This window comes from Micropterus salmoides, unplaced genomic scaffold, assembly GCF_014851395.1.
Source record: "Micropterus salmoides isolate LMB-PRFRI ecotype aquatic unplaced genomic scaffold, ASM1485139v1 Ms_hic_scaffold_12, whole genome shotgun sequence".
Classification (NCBI taxonomy): domain Eukaryota; kingdom Metazoa; phylum Chordata; class Actinopteri; order Centrarchiformes; family Centrarchidae; genus Micropterus; species Micropterus salmoides.
The window spans coordinates 23552755-23579546 of NW_024040263.1; the positions used below are offsets into that span (position 1 = coordinate 23552755).

A 26792-nucleotide genomic window follows, 5' to 3' on the forward strand; every position below is an offset into this window, starting at 1 on the left:
CGGGATTCGCAGGGGGCTGCTGGGGATTGGGTGTCGCCGTGCTCGCGCAGTGTGCGCGTTGGGCTTGTCACTTGTGCATTGGTGTTGATGATTGCGTGGCATTTGGGCGTTTTGGTTGTTCGCTGCACGGCGTTGGGGTGCTGGGTGGGGGGGAGCGCTGGTCTATGTTGTGTGTGCGCCGCGGTCGGTCCAGGCGCTGCGGAAGAGCAGCGCCTGGACCGCTCTTCTCCCACCCCTATTGGCTACTGGGGTTCTTGCCTGCCTGTTGCTGGGGTAAGTGTGGCACAGTCGGGCGCCCCACTCTCACTAACAACTACATTCTTTAACAGGCTTATGCGCACACACATGTACCCACACGCACACAGACACACACAGTCTCACACATAGACACAAACAAATTTAGGTTGTCCCTGGTAGAATTATTCCTGATGCTTTTCTTTCAGTTACTTATTTAAATTAATTGTTATTATTCCAGCTCTCGTGGCTGTGCTGTGTTGCTTATTTAGTGTGCTGGACTGTTTCTTGTTTTCTCTTAGTTGTCATATTATGTCAGCTGTTTATTGCTGCTGTTCGGCTGGTTGTCTTTTACTATTATTATTATTTTTATTGACATCGCTTAAGGATTGTGTATTCAAAGAGCCTTAGTGAACCCCTCTCGCTGTAAAGGTGTCACTGGAGACACTTAGTAGGACAGTCAGTAGTAGTAGTAGCTGAACAACCCCTCTCTCTCCACAGGTCACCTCCGGACATCAGAAGTACCACCCATCCTGCCTCAACCTGATTCCTTTTCCCACAGAATGGCTGAGTCATAAAACACCACTCCCTCTTCTTTTAGCTGATGTGCAAATGTGATAAGCCAGGAATGCAAAAGGGGGGACACTAACAACCCCTGCCTTCTTGAGCCAACAAATGTTTCATTATAAACTGTGTTTTGTTCTGCTTAAATCATCATCCTTGCTAAGTTAGTAGTGGCGTTTGCCTCTTAGGTTAGTAGTAATGACCCTGTTGTTATCCTTTAGTGATGTTTGAAGACTAGAGAATCATAAGAATGTAATCTTGAAGAGTTTCCTAATTTCCTTTTTGTTTTGTTTTAATTTCTCCCTATGATTCCCTAGTAATCACTGTCTGTTTAGTATTAACTAATGCTTTAGCTAAACGTTTCATATACAATTATTAAAACATTCATCCGCACGCTCGTGTGGATAACCCGCTCCCCAGTTCCTAGGACATCTACTGTCCTCTCGTACAACCCGAGCTCCACCAAGAGGACAAAATAAGTATTACATGCCTTCGTTCTGAAATGCCGTTTTAATGTATAATTGTCACTGTATTTATCCGTTCATAAAATGTTTGTAACTTGCCCTCATATATTTAAGTAAGAATGTGTAACAGCCAATATTATCCAGGAAATATTGAGTAAGTCTCTTTCATTTCTTTTTATCAAATGCTTAAAACTAAGAACGGTATAAACGTTTGACAATTAAGGTTTGACTGTGGGAAGATATTTGATTACAATACGCACAAATGGAAAGTTTTCAGACCGTTAAGTTACATAATTTTAATTCAAGAACAACCAAGTTCTTTTAAGCTTTATTCCGTCGAGCTAGCACCGAAGCCCGGACCCAGCCATGTGGGCCCGCCAGCAGTAACAAAGGACAATCAAACCTTTAACCCGAGCCAGGGTTAAAGGACTCCCATTGCAAGTTTTCTTCAATAAGCCGATCAAGACGGAGCAATTCCCTGACAGAGGAAGGTTGGGTCCGAGAACACACAGAACTCAGCCAGCGTGAGGCCGACGACCAGCAACCCGGCTGGGAGAAACGACAAGCAGTAAGACTAAAACCCTGCATTCTGTGATCAGTTATGTCCAATAGTTTGTTAATCGATTATCTTTAACCCTTAATACTCATAGCCAAATTTAACTGAGTTATTATCATAGCTTGCGTTTATTAGCTGCCCGTATGAATCAAATTCTCCCCACACGAGAACCCAATTTACAATAGAACTCAACATTCTTGTTGTTTACATCATGTTTGTTTAGCCATTGTTTATTTCTTTGATGTGTATTTATCCGCATTTATCCGCATATTTCACCTTAGTTATCTAATAAATTTCACCGTAATCCCAGGAACTGTGTGTGTATGTTGTCTAACTCCAAGGATTTACTCCTTCAATATGAGATTGACTGATTGATTGATTTAAGATAATTGAGTGATTATTAACTAACCGATCACTTGTGAATAATTGTATAATTATTAAAAAAAGTTACCCAGAGGTCCGGAGACTTTGGGCGAATTGAATCTCCGGTGGTGCCCTTCTTTTCGAGGTTTATGAGTTAAAATTTATGGAAATATTAATTTTTATAATTTCATCAAAATCATACATAGACCTGCTACACTAGTGATGCGGTTCCTTCACAAAAAACTATTTTCAGAGAGTTTGTCTCATAAATTTACATTGACTACAATGTCAGACAATATTCAAGTTCTTTACTTGTAGATTTGTGATTTTTACCATAAATGTACCACATTTTTCTTTCTTGTATTATTACCGCTCTTTGATGGTCATTATTTTTTAAATCCTACAATAGCTCTAATATGCAGTTGTCCCTTAACATTTCCATCATCTTACAAATAAAATAAGACTCCATAAGACAAAATAGAGAATTACAACAAGAACACTGTAAAGTTACTTACAAATGTACTCAATGCACTGACAAAAATTGGCCGGTAATGTTTCTTAAACTCCTCATACTCTGACATTATCATGGTGCCATGCCATTATGATAAAGCCTGCATTGCCGAACACACCCCTTTCACGCAAATGTGCACAAACTCTAGTTAAATTGATACAGAATCAACTAACCAACATCACATTCACCGTCGTAGTACCATTTAACACCAGTGTAGGTAGTCAGAGTTTGTCAACCCTGACTTTCCTTAATAACCCGAGTGACTTTCTAAATTACAGGAGAATTTTTTGTACGCTAGACGACATTCAGTTTTTGACCTAAACATACTCAATTATGGATTTTCAATGTCAAACTTTTTATGCCACTAGCTGTGTTTCCATCAATGTTTTTTATGCGCATTATTAAGTATCGCATTAGAAAAGGTTGATGGAACCCAGAAAGCAATAGTCGTCATTTCACCGTCTAGGTTTACTATAGACCTAATTTAGTCCGGCTATGAGTAACCCACTTCTAGCCACAATAACTTTACATGTGGTTACATGACGTTTTTGCCAAAATAACTTGCAAGGTGTATGATATTCCATCATGTAAGCAAGTTCTACAGGGATTACAAGTTTTTTTGTTTCATTTCTTTCACATGTTTTACGTGCAGCCTGTGCGTAGCCACGATTTAGCTTGTAAACAGACCTGCTATTTGTAGCCCACTAAATGATCAAAAATGATTAATAGTGATTTTTGCCCTGGCAGCACTTGAGATGGTTGATATCCCATTATTTTTGCAATGTCAATAATATCTACAAGATATTAAGTGTCATTAAATTGACATGGTCTATCTGTAGCCACAATTTAGCTCTTATTTGCTATTGTGTAGTCTGCTTTTAGCCCTCCCAGCAAAATAGAGGCAATCAGTTGTCTAAAATCAACGGCTTGGCTAGCCAATATTCTGTTGTCTATTAGAGGTAGATATGTAGTCAAAAGCTGTGTATTTGGTCTATTCTTGGGCTGTGGTTAGACGTCTATTAACTTTTCACTGACAGCCCAAATTCAACCTTGTTTTAGCCTAGACCCATTTTCACCATCTAATACACGTCCATATGTAGCCGTTCAATGGTGGTGTAATTGATGACTAGACTAGTTTTGGGCGATGGTTAGACGTCTACCAAACTTTCACTGACAGCCCAAATTCAGCCCTGTTTTAGCCTACGTCTGGGCTCTGTTTAGACGTTTATTAGACGTCTTTTAACCGTGAAATTGCTTGCTGGGAAACGGCAAAATTCAAAAAAAAATCCTTAATTTCGCAAAAACGTTTTTACCCTCACTTGAGGTGGATTTTGCCTTTGTTGAAAAAGAGTAAATGTGCTAAATGGAAACACTTTTTCCAAATAAGTTCTGACGTAGCAAACTTGTAACTCACGGCTGATCAGCTGTTTCTGCTGTCGGCGTCTTGCCCCGGTTGTGCAGAGTTCTGCATACCTGAATGAATGAATCTCTACTTCTACTGAGTGTATTAAAATATAAATGACTCTAAACGTTCATAAAATATATACTTAAAATCATCAATCACCATTAATGAACCCCACAAAGGATATTATAGCGTTTAAAAGAATTATTTGGAGGTGCATGCAATTCTCGGCATAACACCGGATAGTCTATTCCCATAACGTGCGGAGACATTACATGATGGTCCTGTTTATTCCAGCCATGTGTAACGTCAACTACTGACATAACTACACTTGCCATAGCCTGGTTTATTTGCTGCAAACCAGCTGATGGAAACGCACATATTTTGCAATTATACTTTTTTACTTTTTTTTTCTTTTTGCGACATTTCTAAAGTACACTTACAATTCGCATGACATTTAGATTGATGAACAACCATCAAAAAATCTTGCATTAAACTACAGACATAAAAATATTAAATAAAAATACTCTCATTCTAAAAAAGGAGACTGAAAGTGTGCGTTTGTGTGTCAGTTGTACCTTAATGAATCAAAGTCACACTCATGACTGTGTGACTAACAACCAAGCTAACATGTTTTCCCATTGTACTAAAAAAAAACTCTCACGAAAACCTTGCTATAAAGATAGATTTTTGTCAGTGTAGTTATGCCACAGGATCAACCAACAAAAAAGTTGAACCATCTTAAACTTTTGCTGCAGAACAATACGCTGTGTATGGCAGCAGTTTGAGGTATTCACATCTATACAGTCAACACGTTCTCATACAGGTCTAAACGGCAAAAAAAGGTGGTTTATCAAGCGCCCCAAAATGACATATGGCTGTTGGAAAGTACAACTACATCTAACCATACCCCCAAACAACACATATAAGCGCAACAAAACTACTTGGTTAGGTTTAGGAATAGATCGTTGTTTGGGTTAAAATATGTACATTACGGAATTTGCAAAACAGTATTTAACATATAAACATGTCACCTTTGACTTTCTTCCAGACTTCGGACTCCTGAGAGAAAGCCTGAGTTTACCTGACTCATCCATCTATCCCACCACCCTCCTTACATAGATTTTCCCTGCCACTAGAGATCGCAGCCTAACAAAAAAACGTAAATATGGGTTGTAACAAGCTATAAAATAATCAACCTACATGGCCTTTATTTCTGGTGAGGAGAGTAGAATGCATAAGTAAAAGAATGACTGGAAAGCAATGACGCCAAAGACAAAGAGCGTTTTTACTTTTCTTGTAATTTGTTGTGGTGATGATAAGTTTTCAGACTTTGGACTTTGGATAAGGATGATTGTTTACTCTCCCAGATCGATGCTGACCAAGTGGTCTCTGCTGTGACGTGGCTCCCTGCCGCTTTAGTACCTCTGCCTGTTATAGTGTGTGAGTGAGTGTGAGAGGTATTTGGTTAAAACAGTGCTATTAATTGGTGAGATAATAAATGCCCTAGTGTTGTCAGATGGGTACGGAGCTCAGAAGCTGTCATGGATGAATGAAATTTGTGCAGGATTTAGCGTAACATATCTCTCTTTCATTCACTGTCTTGTCTTGTATGCACGCATCACACTCCTTAAATGGAAAGTTTAAATGGTTTAAATTTGACTACATTGTGTAAATTCAACACTGTATAATATTTGACATCCCATAAACATATTTAAGGGATGTTTAGGGAAGCTCGGCTTTGGGGTTTCTGGAGCACTCCAAAAATGCCGTCTTTTCAAATATGATTTGATATTACACTTGTTAAGTAATTTGTATGCATGAATTAATAAATCAAGAGCATGAATGAGTTTTTTTACCATGACACCTCTTGGGCTCTGTATATGGGCTTTGGAAGTCACTTGATTTTGGAGTGGGTGAGTCCTTCTTAGTCTTATGTTGTCAATATTTTTCTTAAGAAAGAGATTGGTTTGTTGTCTACACACTGATGTTCATGACGATGGCCAGCTACGCTGCTGAGGCAGATTGTTAGGCTGATATGGATGAGATTGTTTGTTAAGATATGACCAAAGTTGTGGGTAAAACCGACACGAGTGGTTCTCAATGGACCTCAAGTGTGATTTCGGTTTGTAATTAAATGGCTAGGTGTTATTCAAGGATCCATGTCCTTGCTGCTTTGTGTGTTGCTGTCCTTGAATGCTCACAATGGACCAGGATCTGTGAGTCTTTTCTTTAATCGTTCGTAATGAGGACCAAATCTGCAGCAGCTACGGTGGGGATGAAAGACAAGCTTTTGCTAGCAAGGACATTAAAATTTCAGGTATTCAACAGACACCTCGAGACTCTTGTATTAGATATGTGAGAGCCTTTTGAACTATAATACGGACAGATTTAGAAAAACTTTTTCAACGTGCATCCCACTATATTCCACTCTGTCATCCATGCCCCAGTCCTCTTCACACTTGATCCCCAAATACAGTAGATACCAAATATAACTCACTTCCTCTAACTAATATTGTCTCTTCCTTTTTCCAATTCCCTGTTCTTGTTTGGCCAGAGTTTACTAATCCTGGAAAAAACCCAGATCCTGTTAGGATAACTTTAATTATCACTGACAATCAACTCCAACTAACACAGCTGTTCCATTGTGATGTATTATAGAAATACAAAAGATAATAGACAACAACAATCAAGCTGCACGAAATAACCCTTATTCTTCAATCAAATGATCGTCACACAAATTAACAGATTGGTGAAATTATTTAAACCTATCTCGCAATACGGTTATGCCTAATCATTGAGACTCACATCCTGCCAGTCTTGCACACAGAGACTACAAATTATTTAATCAAAAGATCTGGGGCTGGGTAATAAAACAAGATGACATTTAATTTTGTTTTCTTTTGTATATTTTGCCAAGTGCCTCACAGAAAACATGGAAGATTTATTTAAATATTAAAGTAGAAGGATGATTCACAAATTGAATGTTTCAATGGAGACGTCTCCTTTGGCTTGAAGAAAAAGTGACATACTACTCAGTATATCACAAATCCAGCTACTGTTCATCCAGCCAATGGGAAAATGTTACACTGCAGGGGTCCCTGGAACTAGTCCCCAAAGTAACGTTTCTGTGTCTGCATTGTCATCACTACCGGCTACAGGAGTGCTGGATGCTGCAGTGATGTTGAAAGGTATGCATCCTGCATCTCTGACCCATTAAAATCTGAAAGGACTGGAGGGTAGCTAGTGTTTGGAAGGGAGAGGGCGTGTCAGACTAGTCGCTCGGCGAGCATTATGACGCGTATTTACTTGTGACATCACAAGAAAGCGGAAGTAAAGACCGAACTACAAACAAGCTCTTTTCAAGCAGTTCAGAGCAGAGTTTTCTGTGGGAGATGGGAACTCCCTGCACAAAAAAGATATATAACTCAATAAAGGAGAGGTGAAAAGCCAAAAAGCATAATACCACCTCTTTAAGTAACAGTGAGAGATTTTTATGTGGCTCTCATGATAATGAGTGAAATCAATAAGAATTCGGTGAATTTCATTCATCAAGAAATAATTCCCTCAGTAAATAGGTGGCCATTTCCACTGCACATTAGCATATCTGTGGTATATCCCACACTCATTTCATTCCAATGCACACAATGTTAGCTCTTTGACATTAAGGCTTGTCTGAATCCAGATTTCCTGAGATACAAGGCTCATATGGCTGAAAAAAATGTTGCTGTCGCTTTACTGTCAACCCTAAAATTATTGTTTTCTCATGTTTTGCATACCACAATTCATTATTCACCCAAAGCATTCCCAGGCAATCCCAGTCTCCCTGCTCTCCTTGCTAAAATAAATTTTCTGTAGAGTCTCCATTTTACTACACCCAGCACACCAAACTATATATTTTTGATGAAACCTTACCCATAGCTCTGTCAGATCTGTTTGAAGGCACTAACAAATGATGTCAGACTGCTGATATGGGTGTCACATCAGAAAACATATGTGTCATTGTGGTGAACAGTTACAACTTCAAAATTATGCATTTGGTTCTTTCATTTTGAGGATTAATTGACCAGAACCTCATGTTTTCTTCATGTGGATGATGCCTGGTTTTATGACTTGTGCCAGACTGAAGGACAATCTGTTAATCTGAAGTGTAACATTTTGAAAAAAATCAAATACTATTATTACTGCTTGGAAGAGTCTACAGTCATGTCAAGCCATAACTTGTTACATGTAATCCATCCAATGTTTGTCAAGAAATTTCACTAGAAACTAAAAATGTAAAAAACCTCAATGTGCTGAAAAGTCAGGGGTTGACCAAAGTCAGTAGTATTCATCCTCTAGGACCATAAATGTCTGTACCAAATTTAATCAGTTATTTGTTGATATTTGTTGTTTTCTGGACCAAAGTGTTGGAACAACCGACTGACAGACTGACATTGCCATCCATAGAGTCATGCTGCTAGGATGGCTAAAAAGCAATTGTAATCATTTCTAACTGCTGAATATGCCGTTGTTCTGGTTCCTGTTTAGTGTCATCACAGTTGTTTTCTTAAAATAAAGAAAGCTTGCAGCCGAATGCATTCAATTAACACTAAATAAAAGGTTTAAATGACTTTGCCACAACATCCCTGGTTGTTTTTCTGAATTCCCTGTTGCTTAAAATGGCTGAAAGTTGTTGTTGTAAAAATTCAAAATTTTTTCACTGTTTTTTTAATTCACCTATTCTGTCACTGGCTACATGAGTTAATTATTGACGCGATGGATTTACACCAGAGCGGACTGACATCAGGATAAACTTCAGCTGTCCTGTAGGGAGCTGGGATAAAGGTTGTCCTAACAATGGGAGTCATGACGACAGTCAGGCAGTATGACTAAAACATTAGTTGGAAGTGGCTGAAAGACACAGAGGTGTAAGTGATATCCTAGAGGGTAAATGTTCACCTGTCTAATTATAAATACTGTCTCCGCAAGCACTACTTTCTTTAACATAACACACACATATGCACTGCAGAGAATGGATGAGTGTACACATGAGCCATGAACCTCATTCAGTAATGCTCAGAATGACATCATAGTGCCAGTGGGATCTCAGTGCTGTAAAAGCATAGACATATCCTCAGTAATATCTTTCGTTCTTTAAATGGTGGGCATGTGCGTATAGAGTTAGCTAAAAAAACATTTACATGCCCACACGGGTTTGAAAAAGCATCCAGCAGTGAGTTAATTCATCATGCAGTTTTTACACATATACACACATAATTAATGAGTCTGTGGTGTAGCGAGTTTGTCAGTTGGGATTTATGTCAGGAAACAGCAGCGCCAGCAGATCTGTGTTAATGGTATCAAAATGATTTTGTTTGTCAGAAAGACATCACAGACAAACCCCATCTATTGTCCTTTCCCATGTCTCCTCTTCCTCTCTCTGTCCCTCCTCTTTCTCTGCCTCCACTCTCAAGTGTGTACAGTAGATCATATTATATGTTAGCTGTTCATGTATAATGGATCAGCTCAGAGGCAGCGGATCACTCACCAGCTTCACTACACTTTGCTTCCAGCATCTCTTCGGTTCATTTGCTGCACTGAGTAAACGCAGCAACTCCAGCAGTGTGGGCAAAGCTCTCTGTACTCTCACTTTCCTCACACAAATTCTGGGAACCACTTTTTCCTCTGTTACATTCAACATTTTCTCAGCCACTTTTACTGGTTAAACTATCAGAATGCTCAAATACATTCAGTGGTGCACTCTAGGTTTAAGTTAAATAATGCCCCTTAGAATATTATTTCTTGAATGTATTTTATTTGGTCCTGTTAGAAAATGTTGTCCTGGCAAATTATGTTCAAGTTATTGTCCAAACATTAGACTGCAAGTGAGGTAAATTAATACTAAATGAGAATAACGTTGCAGTTATGCTTCTGCCGGCATACAAGAAATTATCTTTGCAAACGTTTGCAGTGAAGGGCGTTCAAGGCAACTGTAGGCAGGGACCGACTGGGGCAAAAAAATGGCCCTGGAATTTCTCCCTGGTCAGGCCACTCTCTGGACAAATTATTTGTCGGGGGCTCTGGATCTTTAGCATTCTTGATAATTTTATGCAAGTACAAGTACATCACGAAATGAGCCATTAAAATACCTTTTTAAAACTAGAAACACCTATCTAGCTCACCTCAAGTAATCACTTCAGCTGAACTCTTAAGTGAAATAAAACAAGCCTAATGGCTGATTTAACTGTTAATAGACCACTGGTGCAATACAATTTTGACCCACCAATTTACTAGAGTAGAGTCAGAAACATGGAAAAAACATAATACTGCCTATACCAGAAATCCACCACTAGAGGGCAACAATAAAAAGAAACACTCTACAGGCCATTTAAATTAAAACTGCATTTGAAAACATATGAACAACAATTTCTATCTTCACCAAAAAAATAGTAAAATGATCAATACGCAAACTCGTCCTAAAGGTGCTCTATTGGATTGAGATCTGGTGACTGTGGAGGCCATTGGAGTACAGTGAACTCATTGTCAAGTTCAAGAAACCAGTTTGAGACAATTTGAGCTTTGTGACATGGTGCATTATCCTGCAGGAAGTAGTCATCAGAAGATGGGTACACTGTGGTCATAAAGGGATGGACATGGTCAGCAACAATACTCAATGAGGCTGTCGCATTTAAACGTTGCTCAATTGGTAATAAGAGGCCAAAAGTGTGCCAGCAAAATATCCCCCACACCATTACACCACTACCGGCAGCCTGAATCTGTTGATATGAGGCAGGATGGATCCATGCTTTCATGTTGTTTACGCCAGATTCTGACCCTACCAACTGAATGTTGCAGCTGAAATCGAGACTCATCAGACCAGCCAACGTTTTTCCAGTCATCTATTGTCCAGTTTTGTTGAGCCTGTGTGAATTATAGCCCCAGTTTCCTGTTTTTAGGTGACAGGAGTGGCACCCGGTGTGGTCCTCTGCTGCTGTAGCCCATCTGCTTCAAGGTTCGACGTGTTGTGCTTTCAGAGATGGTATTCTGCATTCCTTGGTTGTAACAAGTGGTTATTTGAGTTATTGTTGCCTTTCTGTCACCTCTAACCAGACTGCCCATTCTCTTCTGACCTCTGACATCAACAAGGCATTTTCATCCTAACAACTGCTGGTCACTGGATATTTTGTCTTTTTTTCAGATCATTCTCTGTAAACCCTGTAAATGGTTGTGTGTAAAAAAATCACAGTAGATCTACAGTTTCTGAAATACTCAGACCAGCCCCTCTGGTACCAACAACCATGCCACGTTCAAAGTGACTTAAATCTTCCCCATTCTGATGTTCAGTTTGAACTTCAGCAAGTGGGCCTCACACCTCTGGAGCCACAAGGGGTTAAGTGTCTTGCTAAGGGACACATAAAGTGGGAATCAAACCTGGATATCATGTAAGGCATGTGTCCTAGCTACCTCATTTGGAAATGAACATAAGCAAGCTAGCAAATTAAGCATCGTCAATAGTACCATATTCCTGGTGCTTTTGCCTCTGGGGGCTGCATTTTCAACTGCGGTATTTTGGTTATTTTTTAATATTGGTTAATCGGCCCAAATGTCCATCAAAACTACCGCTACTCCAATGGCCACTTAGCCCTTGACTGTAGGTGGCAGAAGGTCCGATGCTCACATCTCCCTAGATTCAACAATGCCTAGTGGTTACCAGCGTATCAAGTAAGCTCATTGGCTGATCCAACATCTTGACAGCTTTCTCAGTTTTTGGCGTACATTTCAGCATAGCACTGTCCACATAGGATCTTCTAGCAAAGCATAGGAAACCTGTACTGTCCATTTACTTTTTATGTTTCAGGGATGTAGTGATTCGTTTTCATCATTACAAGTTGATTCCACCAGGCAGTTAGTTGAAGCAAATTAAGTATTTTAACCCTGGCATTGTCTTTGTTCCTTGTTTCTTTCTATGGTGTTCTTGTGGTATGGCCGGTCTGTTTTAACTGTTCATAAAGCAAACACAAAACATGAATTATCACAAGATGATGTGTGACATATTTGAACCAACTTCATTCCTAGTTATTATTACAAGTTTTAAATTATTTTCAGAATGTATGGTGTACAGACCTTGTTTTTCAGTAAAAGTACAATTGACGTATTATTTTGACTATAATTAAGATTTGTTTTCCACGAAAATTTTAAAAATCTATGAAAGCTATGAAGAAATATACCTCAAGACAGAAAAAAGTTAGTAATTGGTCAATTGTGCCCTGGATACAAGAAGTGGAGATCTTAAAATATCTGGTTACCTGACCAACTTTATACCCAGTGTTACCCGGAGAGTTCTCCTCTCTCTTCATACATTTCTATTCTTGATCAAGTTCATCAGACAGACATAATTTGTCTTCAAGCGTAGACAGAATTTGTTCAAACATACCTAAACAGTGCATACTGCCACTGGGAAAAGTGTGGGGTCAAGTGAAAGTAAATAGTGAGGGAGAGGATTTGGGGAGAATGGATGAGCAAATCACACAATAAACTGAGTGGGGTGGGCGGAGGCGTGAGAGGTTCAATTTTACGCTTCAAGAAAGAGAGTGAAAAAATATAGGGAGATTAGGACTGGGGCAATTTGAGAGCAAGCATTGCAGAAGGTGTGGGAGAGCCTAGGGGGAAGAGATACAGTGAAGGATACAGGGGAGGTTAATGTAGAGTGTAAGGAAATAATAAAAGGAAAGTGGAGAAAGAAAGACACACAGCGGAACAACAAAGGGAGTGTGTTAAACTGACTCTCTTATTAGACCAGAAGGGTTATTGCCATTAAGGGGTGAGATGCAGTCCAGGAACACTGAAAGTCAGAGAGAAAAAAAGAGGGAGTGGTGGAGTGAGGGATGACGCAGGTAAGTAATGAATTTGATGGACTGATTCAGGGTTTTCAATTTCCCTGTCAGTCAGAGAAACTCAGAGAGCATCATGAAGATTAGATTTATCCAGAAAGTCACTAATGATCGCACACACGGTGGCAGCGCAGGCACATGCACAAACATCACAGTACTGAATTATAAAAGCTAATATGTGAGATATTATATTTCAAATTACTGTCTGTTTAAGTGCTAATTAATGGCTGCGAATTAACAAACTGTTTGCCGTACGTTTAATGAGTGTGTCTGCACCATAGAGTTCAGATAACAGGCTGGAAATAGTGACACTGCTCACTTTGCTCTAATGTGGGAACACTCATAGTGATGCACACACAAAGAATTGTCATCCATATCTGCTACTCCCCTCAACTTAATGTAGCTTTATCACATGTTTCAGCTAATTTTTAAAATGTCTGGTGGGCACCTTCACTGTTTGGGTACGAATGAATGATAATGTTGCTCTGTAGCTGCTGGATATGCAAATAATCAACTAAAATGAACATGACTGAGAATCTTCACAGACAAAACCAACTGAAGAAGTCTCTTGGATGAGGAACGTCTTCTAGAATCTTCAAGTCCAGTTCCCCTTGATTTTACCCTTCCTTGGATAATGATGACCTGGATGACTGAGAACCTTCACAGCCAATATTTAAAAAGTTTTTTTTTCCTTTTCTGGCATTTTACCTGTATTTAATATCAGACAGTAAAGAGGCAGAGTGAAAATAAAGGGACAGAAATATGCGAATGACATGCAACCAAGGTCCCCAGCTGAGGCAAAGTTGCTGCAGTGCTATCAGGATGCCCCCATCATTTTTTTCAAGGTTTTCCAAGATCTTCCTTGAGTTATCTCTCTTCACAATGTATTTAGTTTTGCAGCTTTAAGTAGCTCCTCCACTTGCTTTGTGTATTTCATTGTTGGAAAATAATGTCTATTAACACACGAGCATCTATTTTGAGAAAATAAACTCAAAACCTTCTTCCAGTTAGTAGTTTCTCAAATCTTTTATGATTTCTAGAACTATGAAAATCATTAAAATCAAATACAATTTAATGTTAGTATGTAGTGTAGCACTATTTAGCCCTACACATCTCTGTCTTAGAACCTGAACACACATTTAAGAACACACATTTGTATGAAAACATGGTGATCAGATGTGTGTGTGTGAGTCTTTGTGTGCACTGCAGGTTGTCGACCTTGATAACAATACCTTTCTATTTCACAAAGAGCATGACAGTGGAACTTGCATAACCTTGAACTCTACGTCCGTAGAGAAAGCTCAGCAATTTAACACATCTGTAAGCGACACAGCTTCATGTCACGCTGCCCTGCGGTTATTTCCGGGATTAATTAGCCACAGGGGGGTCTAATGTTGATGACATCAGCATCAGACTGGCAGATTAATTAATGTGATTTTCGCTCACAGATAAAATGTGTCTGTTTAACCAGGCAGGGGCAATCTGCTACTAATGTGCACTGAATATGTGTGTGTGTGTGTGTGTGTGTGTGTGTGTGTGTGTGTGTGTGTGGTTACATGTGTGTGTGAGTGACCACAGCATGCGTCAGAAACCAGCCTGGGTCAATGTTGATTAAATAAACAATTGTGTTTATAGAGCAGACCTTCTCTCAACGCGCATGCATAAAAACATACACACACAGATGCAGGACACCCTTCAACATGCTACACTGTTACACCATATTGTTTTAGTCGCTCGTGACAAAGACCCGAATAATGTGGCTCCTTAAGACTGGATGAATGTTAATGAAGCAGTTATTGAACATCATTGGACTGAGGTTGGACTGACTGTAGTGTGTATATACTGTGTATGCATGGTTACATCAAAGATGCTGGATATAACCGCTGTTGTCCTGGGCTTTCATTAATTAATTTAACTTCTATCACATACCAAGACTCTATTTGTCTTGTGTGATGAATAGATCAAATAGATAACAAGATGGTGACAGTGGCTGTTCATATGAGCACTGAAATATAAGAGTGTGTGTGTGTGTGTCCATGTGTTTACATCATCCTTCCTGTACAGCTCACAATGTCAAAATTTGCTTGCATTTACAGCTGGGTAGAGTTTGGAGTTCATCCAGACGCAAAGGAACCGAAACAAAGAGCAGAAAACACCATCCAGTATTGGTGTTACTATTATTGAAAAGTTTTGTCTAGAAGTGAAGCAATATAAGTTTTAATTAAACTTTCCAGTTCAGCACAACAGCTATGTTATAAACTGTTTCCTGGCTGACATCAGTGTTATTATATTTATTAAAGTGTTGATCAGATGTTCATTCAATTATCTCCTTGTCTCTGGGACTAAATGATGCTTTGTGGCTGTCTGTAGTCAATGAACCAAACACATTCTAAATATTACAGACAGTTTTATCAGAATTGTGTTTCTAGGAAAGAGCTTGGGTCCAGGTTTACTTTGTGTCATCTGCTGATGTTTGTTAACTCTACAAGAGGGGATTTTCCAGTCAGAGGTACCTAGTAGAGTTTGTGTGTAAACATGTATTGTTGTAATGAGGCAAATCGTATTACCTCAAAATCATAAAATGATTATTGTGTGATTTATCGTTTAGCAGAAATTAAGGCTGTGTTCAAAACCACATACTAATGTGCTATTCATCATAAGTATGACATCAAATTGAGTATGTATAGTGTTCCAACTACATAGTATGTGGGTTTTTTCCCAGATGTATATTAGATAATGGGGAATTTCTGAGTATGCAGGCGTGAGCTTACTGGACATACTCACCCGCCCACAAAATGCATTGAATCTCTTCTAACGGTTCTAGCAACACTCTGTTACAATTTCTGTATGCTATTCCATCATTAATTTCACTTCTGAGAATTTTTAAGGCAAAATATGAACTTTGTAGATTTCAAATACTGGCAGTTTAAATTTTATGGCAATTTTTATACTTACAAACTGACAAGAGTGTTGTTTCATATTGTAAAGATGTTGAGCTGACCCCCAACAGTCGAAGAGTCGATGCTTTGATGGCGGAGCCTGATTCGACGAGGATCATGCCATTTTGGCGATATGGGGGTGCTCAACGTCTGATTTTACATAGAACTACCAGTTTTCTCCCAATAAGTTAATATACAGCCTATTACAGTATACAATTCAACATTTAATGCTGTAAATAAACATGTAAAAAACTAAATAAAACTTTCAATAAATGTTTTTAAAAGTGCGTAAATAAATCTAAAATTGTAACCCTAACCCTGGATTGTCAGTGCGCATGTGTAGGCGTAGCGTGTGTGTGGTGGTGGGAGCAGGATGTGATACTACAGCATTTACTAGCGCATGTGTGTAGTAGTAATTGTAAACATGAAGTGGAATGTAAGTATGCTATCAGGTTTAGTGTGTACATTCAAGCCTCACTTTACTCCACACCCTGTGTCTCATTGACTTTCGTTGAGCTGGAAGTATCTTCTAGAAGCAAAAAGTTCAATATGTTAATGAACAAAAATGCAGAGGTCAAAGCTATCACTTTCTTCCAACAATGCCCCCCACAGACCCAGACTACAGTCCTGCTAAATGATACTTTCCCCGTCTTGTTTCACAACACCCCTCTGTCTTTGTCTGTTTATTGATTGGAAAAAAACTTTAGCCAGCAAAACCTCAAGTTTTTGACTATAGCGATCGAGTCAGGAGAAAGAAGTTGATGGAAAAAAGACATTAGCTTACTTCATCTGCTTTCATGTTTGAAGACCACTGTCTGTGAATCATTATCTGTCCTTTGGAAATGTTCCCTGTATGTGTACCGGCCCATTCTGACAAGGCAAATCAAATCTCTGGTCATCGTACCATTACAAAAGAGTGGTCTGATGGCTGAGGAAATCACGGCGTCCTCAGCCAGGACAACTTAGGATATTACTTCTTGGAGAGCGAACAAAAACACAGAAGGGGGCAAAAGGACACAGAGCGAGAGAAAGGGCTCTGGCTTCCAGATAATGGGTGCAAACACAAGCTTGGAGTAGTTTTTGTGACCAAAGAAACAAATGCAAACCAGGTGTACCAGAGCACAATCTGGAAATAAATACACTGTACTTGGGATAGGCTTCAATAATGGCCAATCACATCAGCCTCTCTAGTCCCCTTTTAAAACAGAAAACTATTTTAAAATGAATGAAGGTCAACTTCACATGTCATTGAGGTGCCGAGGCGCAAATACTGTACCTATAGAAATATCAACACCCTGATTACACCACCTGAAATTGCAGAAAGCCATAGAGGGCATGTGTGTAAAAGGTTGAAGTTTTTGTTTTATTTATCGTGAACACTTACAGTAGGGCTGCAAGTAACACTTATTTTCATTCTCTGCATCAAAATGAATCCTTGAAATATTTTCTTGAAAATTGATAATTATCAAAACAGTAGGCTATTCATTTTCTGCCGATTGACAAATTGATTAATTGACTTGTTGTTGAAGCTTTATATTCACGGAGTAATCATTTTATGATCTTAATATATAATAGGCAATACGTAATACGATTTGCCTTATTACAGCAATAGTTACGTTGTAAAATTACCACAGCAATGATTTTCCATGTGACCCAACTATCTCCTTGTGGTTTTTAGATTTAGATCCATATGGTTGATTTATGTCTAATGTGGCCTCTACAGGCTACTGTAAACTAACTGTTGATGACCGCAGGGTCACTCTCAGCCCCCACAGGGACTATGTTGGAGCTCCATTAGACTATAATAATTCCTCACTGCAGATGTCAAATAAGCAGCAGATTCCAAATGATTACCCAGTGCAGTCTGACATGTCTTTACACAGTGATCACAAGACAGCAAGACTGTTGAGATTACAAAATATATGTGTTCCAGTTTTAGATGAAAACATCACCTATAATAATAATAATAATAATAATAATAATAATAATAATAAACACCTAATGTACATATTTACTCCTGTCATGTAACCAGAATTCAAGCTTTCTGGATCACTCAACTCGCACTGGGTCCATTTGGAGCCACAAAAATACCAGTGTTATAAGCCCCTTCTTTTGCGCATTCCTGGGGGAAAAAAACCCAGACAGTGCGCGCGCGAGAGAGATGGATAGAAGGGGCAAACAGACATATATCTTATATAAAGATGCGATATTTATCATAATCCAAGCTTTTCAAAATTCAATTTCAAGTGCCTCTCAGTTACCGTTAGCAAACACCTAACACAATATCTATGGATTAATTTTCTTCCACTATTTTCTTTCTCCTCTCATCATCGTGCAGCAGTTAGAAAATAAGCAGCTAATGAATAAAGACCGTTATGAACTTAGATTGCTGTAAATGCCAATTACCCTACAATGTGGCAGACCAGCTGATTGATGAAAGAGGAAAGTTAATGATAGTCTTAGTGATAACACGGCCACGTTATCACCCAACCAAAAGCATCCAGCGCTTCAGCTGCGATCTGCGGAGACAAGCTCTCACTGGAGTTATCTCTGAAGCTCTCTTTCTTTCTCTCTCACACTATATTTGAATACAGAAGTCATAAAACAGAGAAGGGATGCTTTGTGGATGGGCAGAGGACACAGGTTGATTTGAGTAACAAAATGTGATGCAGTAATGTAGCCTATTACGATGTTGCACATCAAATAGCTCCGAAACACCCCAAGAAGTTAAGGCTCCTCCAGAATAAAACCGTGTTTAGAGCACGGGGGGGGGAATCAACTCCTCATAGGTCAGAAAGTTGTATGTGCCAACCGACACTCATCTAAAGCTCTGAGAGGAAGTAAGTAGCCTAAGCAGATGAAAAGAGTTTACTTTAACAAAACGCGTTTTTACCTAAGCGTCCTGACCTCCTCTTGCGCCCCTGGCACCACCACACCGCCCACTGCTCATCTCCCGGCCCGGCCCATCACCGCAGGTATAGTCCAAAGAGCACAGCCAGCACTCCAAAGATAGAGAAACAAACAAATAAAAACAAACAAAAAACAAGGGCGCCGAGGTTGAGGAAATAAAGACACAAGGAAAAAAGCATGAAAGACTGGACTTGTGACTTCTCAAGTTTGCCCTTGTCCAGTTAGCCTATAATTCTGTCCAGTGTCACTTTGGATTTTTGTTTCGTTTTTTTTCTCTGCAGATTTCCATAAATCACTTTTCCAAATTAAATCTCGCTCCTGTTGCAGTGCACTCAAGAGCGTCGGACTGAAAGAGGCTGAATTGTCGCCGTTTGTGCTCTGCGCGGCAGATTTCTGTCAAATCAGGCAAAATATAGAGGGTGACTTCCGGCATAAACTTTCAAAATACAACTAAATGGAATGACTGTGTGGCAATGGCTGTAGATGAAGCATGTGTGCGTGAGTCATTAAATGTCTCAATTTAGACCTATAGACTTACCCTGCAATGTAAAGAAAACCAATGTTAAATTTTTCAACATTTTATACAATTAAAAATAAAATTGTATCAGACAGTTGCATTGGACATTAGGCAAAGAATATAGAGTAGAGGCTATTTTTTGTGATTTGAATTAATGTCACTTTATTATTTTATTATAATTTATCACTTTACTTTAGACTTTTTGCTATAGCAAAAGAGGGTCCTATCAAGTATGTAATGTGAATTGTTGTTTGAAAAAGTAGCAGAAGAAATTCTGTAAAAATGCTGCTGTGTGAATAAGCTAATAAATCAGAGAAAAGTAAAATGCCTTAATCTATATGGTAACAATATGTCATTGTTATACAATATGTGAAATTTAACTGAAACAGCCTAAAGGTAGTGCAATAATGCTACAGATCTGTAGAGAATCATGTAGGGGAGACCATGGTTGTAACATGGGTCAGTTGTAACACATCCAATTTCTCCTATCAGGAACAAGTCATTAATCACCTGATTCACTCTGCACATGCTCTGTTCGGTCCTTATTCCAAATGCAAAAAAGTGGCACACTGTGGTAGGCACAGACAATATTAAAAGGAAAATAAAATTGAGGTCTGAAAAGTGAAGCCAATGCGGAAGTGCCTTATCCTGCATTCTTTTTAATGGCCAGCAGGGGGACTCCACTGGTTGATAAAAGAAGTCAGATTGCATTAAACTTAAAGGCAAAATGACTCCACTTCTCACTTAATTTATTACCTCAGTAAACACTTTCCTAATGAGGTCTCAAATGTTAGTTTCATGTCTCCTTTAACACAGCATGATGTTCATTTTGTAAATTCTGTCCCCAAAGACCATAAAGTAGAGTACGCTTTATGCCAGACAAAAATGGGGGGGAAGTTTACAAGGATGGATCCCCTATTCACTGTTTTGGCTTCATGCTTTATTCAGCTAAGAAAAATCTATTTGTTGGTGTTTTTCTGACTGGAAACACAGAGATCGTGTGTGTGAGGAAAGCACAGAGCACTGTTGTTACATGTTAGCATTGGTTTGGAGCTCATCTGTCACTGGGAGCGGGACTGTGACCCTAGGCTAGTGCAGCAACTGAATGGAGAGAAGCGGAAGGAGCTCAAGCGGGTTGTCACTAAGTTTTTAAGTGAAAGAAGGCTGCCTTTACATGGCGACGATGAAGTTAATGTCGTGTAAAAATTCAAGACTTAGAAAGCTTGAACTTTTACCAACATTTTTATTATCAACAAAAACAGACACCAATTAGAATACAAAAGTTCCACCGGAGTGTGTCAGAGATCGGTGCAAAATAGAGCCCCATTCTGTTCCAGAACAGAGACCCGAGTCGACATGTGATCCTAACTTTACACTATAAAATAACACTTTAAATGATGACAATGTAGACCACCATTGCTCTAGTAATTAATGATAACAATTTAGGCTATAATGCTCCAAAATAATTCACATCAAAGTGGCCTATTTACTGTATGTGTTTTATGGAAGAATCTGATTCATAGAACTGGATTAGAGGTCAGGCAGTATGTGCTTGCATGATGTGATTCACAGTAAGTAGGGACATGTATTGATATTGTGGTCCAGAAAAGCATTGTTGCAATCATGTGGTGAGAGTCCTATATGATGGAGGATGTGATCAGTGTAAATCTTGTAGAACCTAACTGATATGGGTTTTTGGGGGGCAATGCCAATATTAAAGTGAAACAGAGCCGATTTATAAACTGATATTTTGATTTTGAAAATGATTTGGATAGTAGACCCGTTTCCTGTATAAACTACTAACTACTACTTAGAACAGGCCAATATTGAAAGCTGTTCTGTGGGCTATAAAACCTTTCTCCTCTTAAATGGATTATGTTAAAAATGCCTAAGATTACAGTCTCAACAACTGAACATGTAAACAACTGCACACCAATAAGAGAATAAGCAGAGAGAGGATGAGCATATGAATTTGACCTTACACATAATCTGCCATAATAACTACTTTCTATGTAGCATATTCACATCTAGTTTATCCCTTAACATGCACTCTTAGATTCTATCCAAAGCTACGAGAAACCATTTCTCAGCCACTACATGACTGTCTACAACTCTGATATTTTACACATTGCACATTTGAAAGACGAGTTAGATAACTTTGTTTGGCTGGAAGCTGTGTTAGGTTCAGCTGACGTTTATTTACATGTCCCGTCTGGTTTAAACTGTAACCACAAGCAGTTTGCAGATATATTTAGAAAAAGTTAAATGCTATAATTTAACCGCTCATTGACGTTAGCTCTCATCCACTAATAAACATTGTTTGTCAACAGCGTAGCCTCCAAGGGATGAGTGCTATTTTTATTATTTATCATGTAAGTAATGTATTTCACCTGACAAATGATCGACTCATGGTAAACTCCGTTGTTGGTTCTGATTGCTCGACTCAATTCTGGTCAGCCTTGTTGCTTTGTTTTGTGGTGGATTTGTGGTGCTGTTATCAACAGGGGAGTTGCAGAGACGTGTGTGGGTCGGCGGGTGAGGGTCCTAAAAACTTTGCGCCCAGGGGCCTGTGACTTCTTAATCCGGGCCTGCTCCTATCCACTGCACTGTGTAAATTTGACCAGCGTTGTTACTTATTAGGTGTCAGCTGTTCATTTTTCTGGTAAGCGTTATTGCTATCATTGTTAGCACATATAGCCTATTAATAAATGACGAAAACACAAACAAGATATATATTATATATAACAATCCTAATGATTGAGCACAAACCAGGAACAGAGCCCACAGATACTGAACAGATTAGTCTAAAGCACCGGAATGTAAAAACCCTGCAACACCACCCTTGAAGTTGACTGAGCTGGTGCTCTCTGTTGACTCTTCTAGAGACAAGACAGAAGTTCATTTGTTCCAAGGCTGCATCAATTCAATCTAAAGGAGTCAGGTTTCCCTTCTTTTCAGTAGACTTCATATCTTGAATCTAAAGCCAGAGAATGTGAAGGTAGAAAAACGGTTGCTCATTGGTAAGGTTGGTGTTTAGTTAAGGAAGTTCTAGTCTCAACCACCTGCATTTTTCTTGGTTCCTTAACAGCCCTGGAGAAATCAAACATACTTTTATCTGTTATGATTTATCAGTGTGTTTTTGTACAGTCGCACTATCGTGCCTTTATTTTGAAATGGAATTCTTTGAACTTCCGGTAGCATTATCGCTAAGTGTGGCTGGTTTTATCCAAGTCGATTCCCAATGCCCGGTGTCCGGTCAGTGCTCCTAATTGGATGTTTGTCATTAATATTTTTCCTTTCTGACTCATGGACGGCGATGGACTCCTCACAGTCCAAAGGAATTGTATAAGACTTGATTATAGTGTGTTATAGTGGCTTTTATTTAGGATATTTTGTGGCATTTTAAAAAATAAATAGCTTGCTGTATGATTAAAAAAGGACACTATAGTGTCTGTAGACCACAGGAAAAAGATGCAGAAGTAGGAGGTGGCAGAATAACATGAATAATATGAAGAATGAGGAAACCAGTAGGAAACCACCTGCTGATTGAATCAGTAACACGAACAACATGACTGATGCTAAAACAGCTTAGAATATTTGATGAGTGCCCTAATTTTGGGTGAAGATTCAACTTGGAATTAATGCAGCCTTGGTTTTTACTTGTTAGTTGAAGGGCTGTCTGCTGTATGGAAGTCCAAGACTGCCTATATTTGTGCTTGACGTACAATTAAATAAAAATTTTAAATAATTAATGTTTTCTTATTAGTACAACATTTAAATCGAAACTCTATGAACAAGTTATTATCAGTTTACTACAAGTATAAACCTGCCATAATTATAAAAAATGTGTACAGTGTACCTACTACCTAAACTTGAAAAAAATAAAAGCAAACTAGGAGTTTTAATTAAATTAATGGATTAAATTAAATGGCATTTCATTTGAATAAAGGTGTGAAGGTGTTTTTTTGTTTTACCTTTATTTAACATAAAGGATACATAAGGATCTGTTCTCTTACAAAGTATGGCCCTGGAGATTGTGCTTGTCAAGCACAAGTGTAATAACATTTATTATGGCTGCATTCCATTTAGGTGTGTTTGCTAATGCTGCCTTGTTGATTATATCAGGCACACCTGTACTTTTCCTGCTATGAAAGCCCAAATGCTCATAAGCAGATCATTTTGTTCAGTATACTATAAGAAATGGTGCTTTGTACTAGCAGGAAATTATACTAAGTATGTGTTGTTGGACATCAGTTGATATCAAGCTAGTGCTAATTTCAAATAAAAACCTCACAAAAAAGCTACTCAAGTGTTTCTTTTTTCGTGGATATATTTCTCTGTTCCTTTGTTAGCACAACTACTGCTTTTTTAAAATACATTTGAGTCAACTCACAACCTTCAATCCTCCCACTCAATGTTTGATGCAACATTTTTGTTTTTGTAAAAATTACTCTTTTCCACTGCACATCCATGACACATTCGAGTACATTTGCCTTATTGTAGTCATTAAAAAGAATCATTTTAAAATATTCTATGAGAAAAGATATTTTTTCTTGCAAAGCAATTTCCCCATGTAGTTCTACAGTATCAAGTCAGATGTTAGCCTGTGAGCTGAAGAGACCACTGAAGCATGAAAGCAAAGTGAAGACTGTGTCAGAAAGCCCACATGCTGAAAGCAATGACACTCATGAGGAGAACCTGTTTGTTATCTATTCTCGCACTACAATTCTACGACTTTCTGCTTGTAAACTGGCTGTATGCCTCAGTGTCATAGAATTCTCAAACAATTGCAGCTTATACAGTATGGAAGTTCAGTGATGCCAATGTTAATCAGTCAAATAGAAATGTATCGAATAGAATATTAGAAAGATAAAACTATACAAATGTGGATAGGTACAGTGGCTGTACAGCCATATCAATAATAATGTCAGTACTAAAAAAAATGTATGTAGACTACCACCTTTAGTATGTTCACCACAACTCACTAAAATCTAATTTTCCATGCTTTAGTCTTCTGTATTGGGGTCTCCACTCTCTCCAAGATTTTTCCTGATGCTGCCAGTGCTATTTGGGACTGCTTGTGGAGGAGTTCGTGGCTGTGCCCACCACAGAGGTGTGGAGGTCAATAGCAGAGAAGTTTGAGGAGCGGTTTCCTCTCTGCTCTGGAGTGCTGGATGGCAAACACGTTGCTCCTGATAACTCAGGATCTCAGTTCTTCTACTACAAGGGAACATTTTCATTAGTTCTCCTTGCAGTTGTGGATGCCCATTATAGTTTCCGGGTGATTAATTTCAGGGGCTATGGAAGAACAAGCAGTGGTGGGATTCTTGCCTCAGTGTTTGGTCAAATGCTTTGGTCAAGCACTTTGGTCAAGCTACGTCAATCGGTGACATCCAGACAATCTCAAGGCTGCTACGCGAATTTCACACTTAAGTTGAAAAATTTCAAGTCACATGATGGGGCGTTGCATGGGATTTTCCCATTGCCCAACTTGCGTCACCCTCAGTGCTTCCAGCACGCCGCCCAGCAAGGTAATCACATCCCTCCGCGTATTTACGATGACTCTGAATGTAATTGCGCCTCCACCAACACTTGCATCAAGTTGTGTGTAAAACCAATATAACAGCTCATGTTGCTTGCTTGGGTTGTACTGTAAACACATGTCTAATGTTGTTTCTGCATAATGTAACTAGAATGAAAGTGGTTGTGAAAACCCTAATTTTTTTTTTGTTTGGAGAGACCGTCTCGGGTTACGTATGTAACCCTGGTTCCCCGAGAAGGGGAACAAGACACTGCGTCGGTTACGACACTATGGGAACGCCTCTAGGCGAAGCAGGTCTGAACGTGAATGAAATCACTCCAATCCTATTGGCTTGTTGCTAGAACGGTAAGGTGTGACGGAATAACCGGAGGAGTATAAAGCACACCTGTACACACTCATCATTAGCTTAACTATGAAGCAGGCGCTTCAGGCGGGGAGAGAGGTGCGGCGGGCCGACGCAGTGTCTCGTTCCCCTTTTCGGGGAACCAGGGTTACATACGTAACCCGAGACGTTCCCCTTCGAGGGAACTCGAACTGCGTCGGTTACGACACTATGGGAACGAGATACCCACTAAACCGTGCCGAAAACCCCACCTGCCCCTGTGTGCAATAAAGTGGCACGACTAAGAGGAGAGCGCACGAGTGCCAGGTGCCGAAGGAAGGTCAAGACTGTAAAACCGAATGAATGTGTGCGGAGTGGCCCAGCCAGCCGCTAAACAACATCCTGCAAGAGGCCCCGGAAAGGAGGGCTCGAGAGGCCGCCTTGCCTCTGGTAGAATGAGCCCTCACAGCCACAGGTGAATGCAAACCGCGCACCTGATAGGCCAGGGAAATAGTCTGAACAATCGTTGCTAATAGTATGTTTGGATGCAGGGAGCCCGGCCCTGGGAGACCCGAAACACACTAGCAGCTGGTCAGCCTTCCTCCAACGGGAGGACCTCAGAGTGTAAATACTCAGTGCTCTGACAGGGCAGAGCAGATGAAGTCTCCCGTCCTCCGCCGTCACATGAGGTGGAGGATGAAATGCCTGCAGCACTGTGGACCCTGCCGCACAAGAAGGCACTTTAGGGATGTATCCTGAACGAGGGTGCAGGATAGCCCTAATATTCCCCGGGGCAAACTCCAGGCTTTGCGGGGAAACCGAAAGCGCTTGGAGATCCCCCACCCTCCTCAGAGATGTGATAGCAAGGAGAAAGGCCATCTTGAGGGTCAAGTGCTTAGCCTCAGCTGACTCCAGGGGTTTGAAGGGGGCCTCAGCCAACGCCCCAAGAACCACTGCCAGATCCCAAGTGGGAACCTTGGACCGAGTCGCAGGTCTCATCCTCCGGGCACCACGGAGGAAACGTACAACCAAGGGAAGTTTCCCCAAGAACCCCTCCCTCAGAGGGGTGTGGAAAGATGAAATAGCTGCCACGTACACCTTGAGGGTGGAAGGGGAAAGACCAGCAGAGAACCGGTCCTGGAGGAACTCAAGTACCTGAACCACCGGGCAGGTAACAGGGTCCACCGACCGCTCCCTACACCAAGTGGAGAAAACACTCCACTTCAGGCCGTACATCCTCCGTGTGACGGGGCCCTGGAGCTCAGGAGGGTCTCGACTGCTCCGGCTGTTAGACCCGCCTCTAGGTACTGTGCCCCCTCAGGGGCCAGACCCACAGTCGCCATATGGCGGGGCAAGGGTGAAGAACCCGGCCCTGCGCCTGGGACAGCAGGTCTCTCCTCAGAGGGACCCGCCACGGCGGGCCGTCCAGGAGCGACATGATGTCCGAGAACCACACTCGGGTTGGCCAGAACGGGGCTACGAGCAGTAGGCCGACATAGTCCCGGCGGACCTGCTCCAGAACCCCGGGAGCAGAGCGACTGGGGGAAAAGCGTACAGACGTAGCCTCGGCCACGAATGTACCATGGCGTCCAGAC

General features: G+C 40.1%; 1 protein-coding gene across 1 annotated transcript in view; it reads right to left on the reverse strand.

The window, feature by feature from the left end:
- The window catches only part of gcgrb (glucagon receptor b), a 62954-nt gene extending 43750 nt beyond the window's left edge, over positions 1-19204 (reverse strand). Inside the window, 1 exon segment of the mRNA XM_038714045.1 lies at positions 18800-19204. The gene's annotated coding sequence lies outside the window, so the exon portion shown is untranslated.
- Between the last annotated feature and the right edge of the window lie 7588 nt (positions 19205-26792).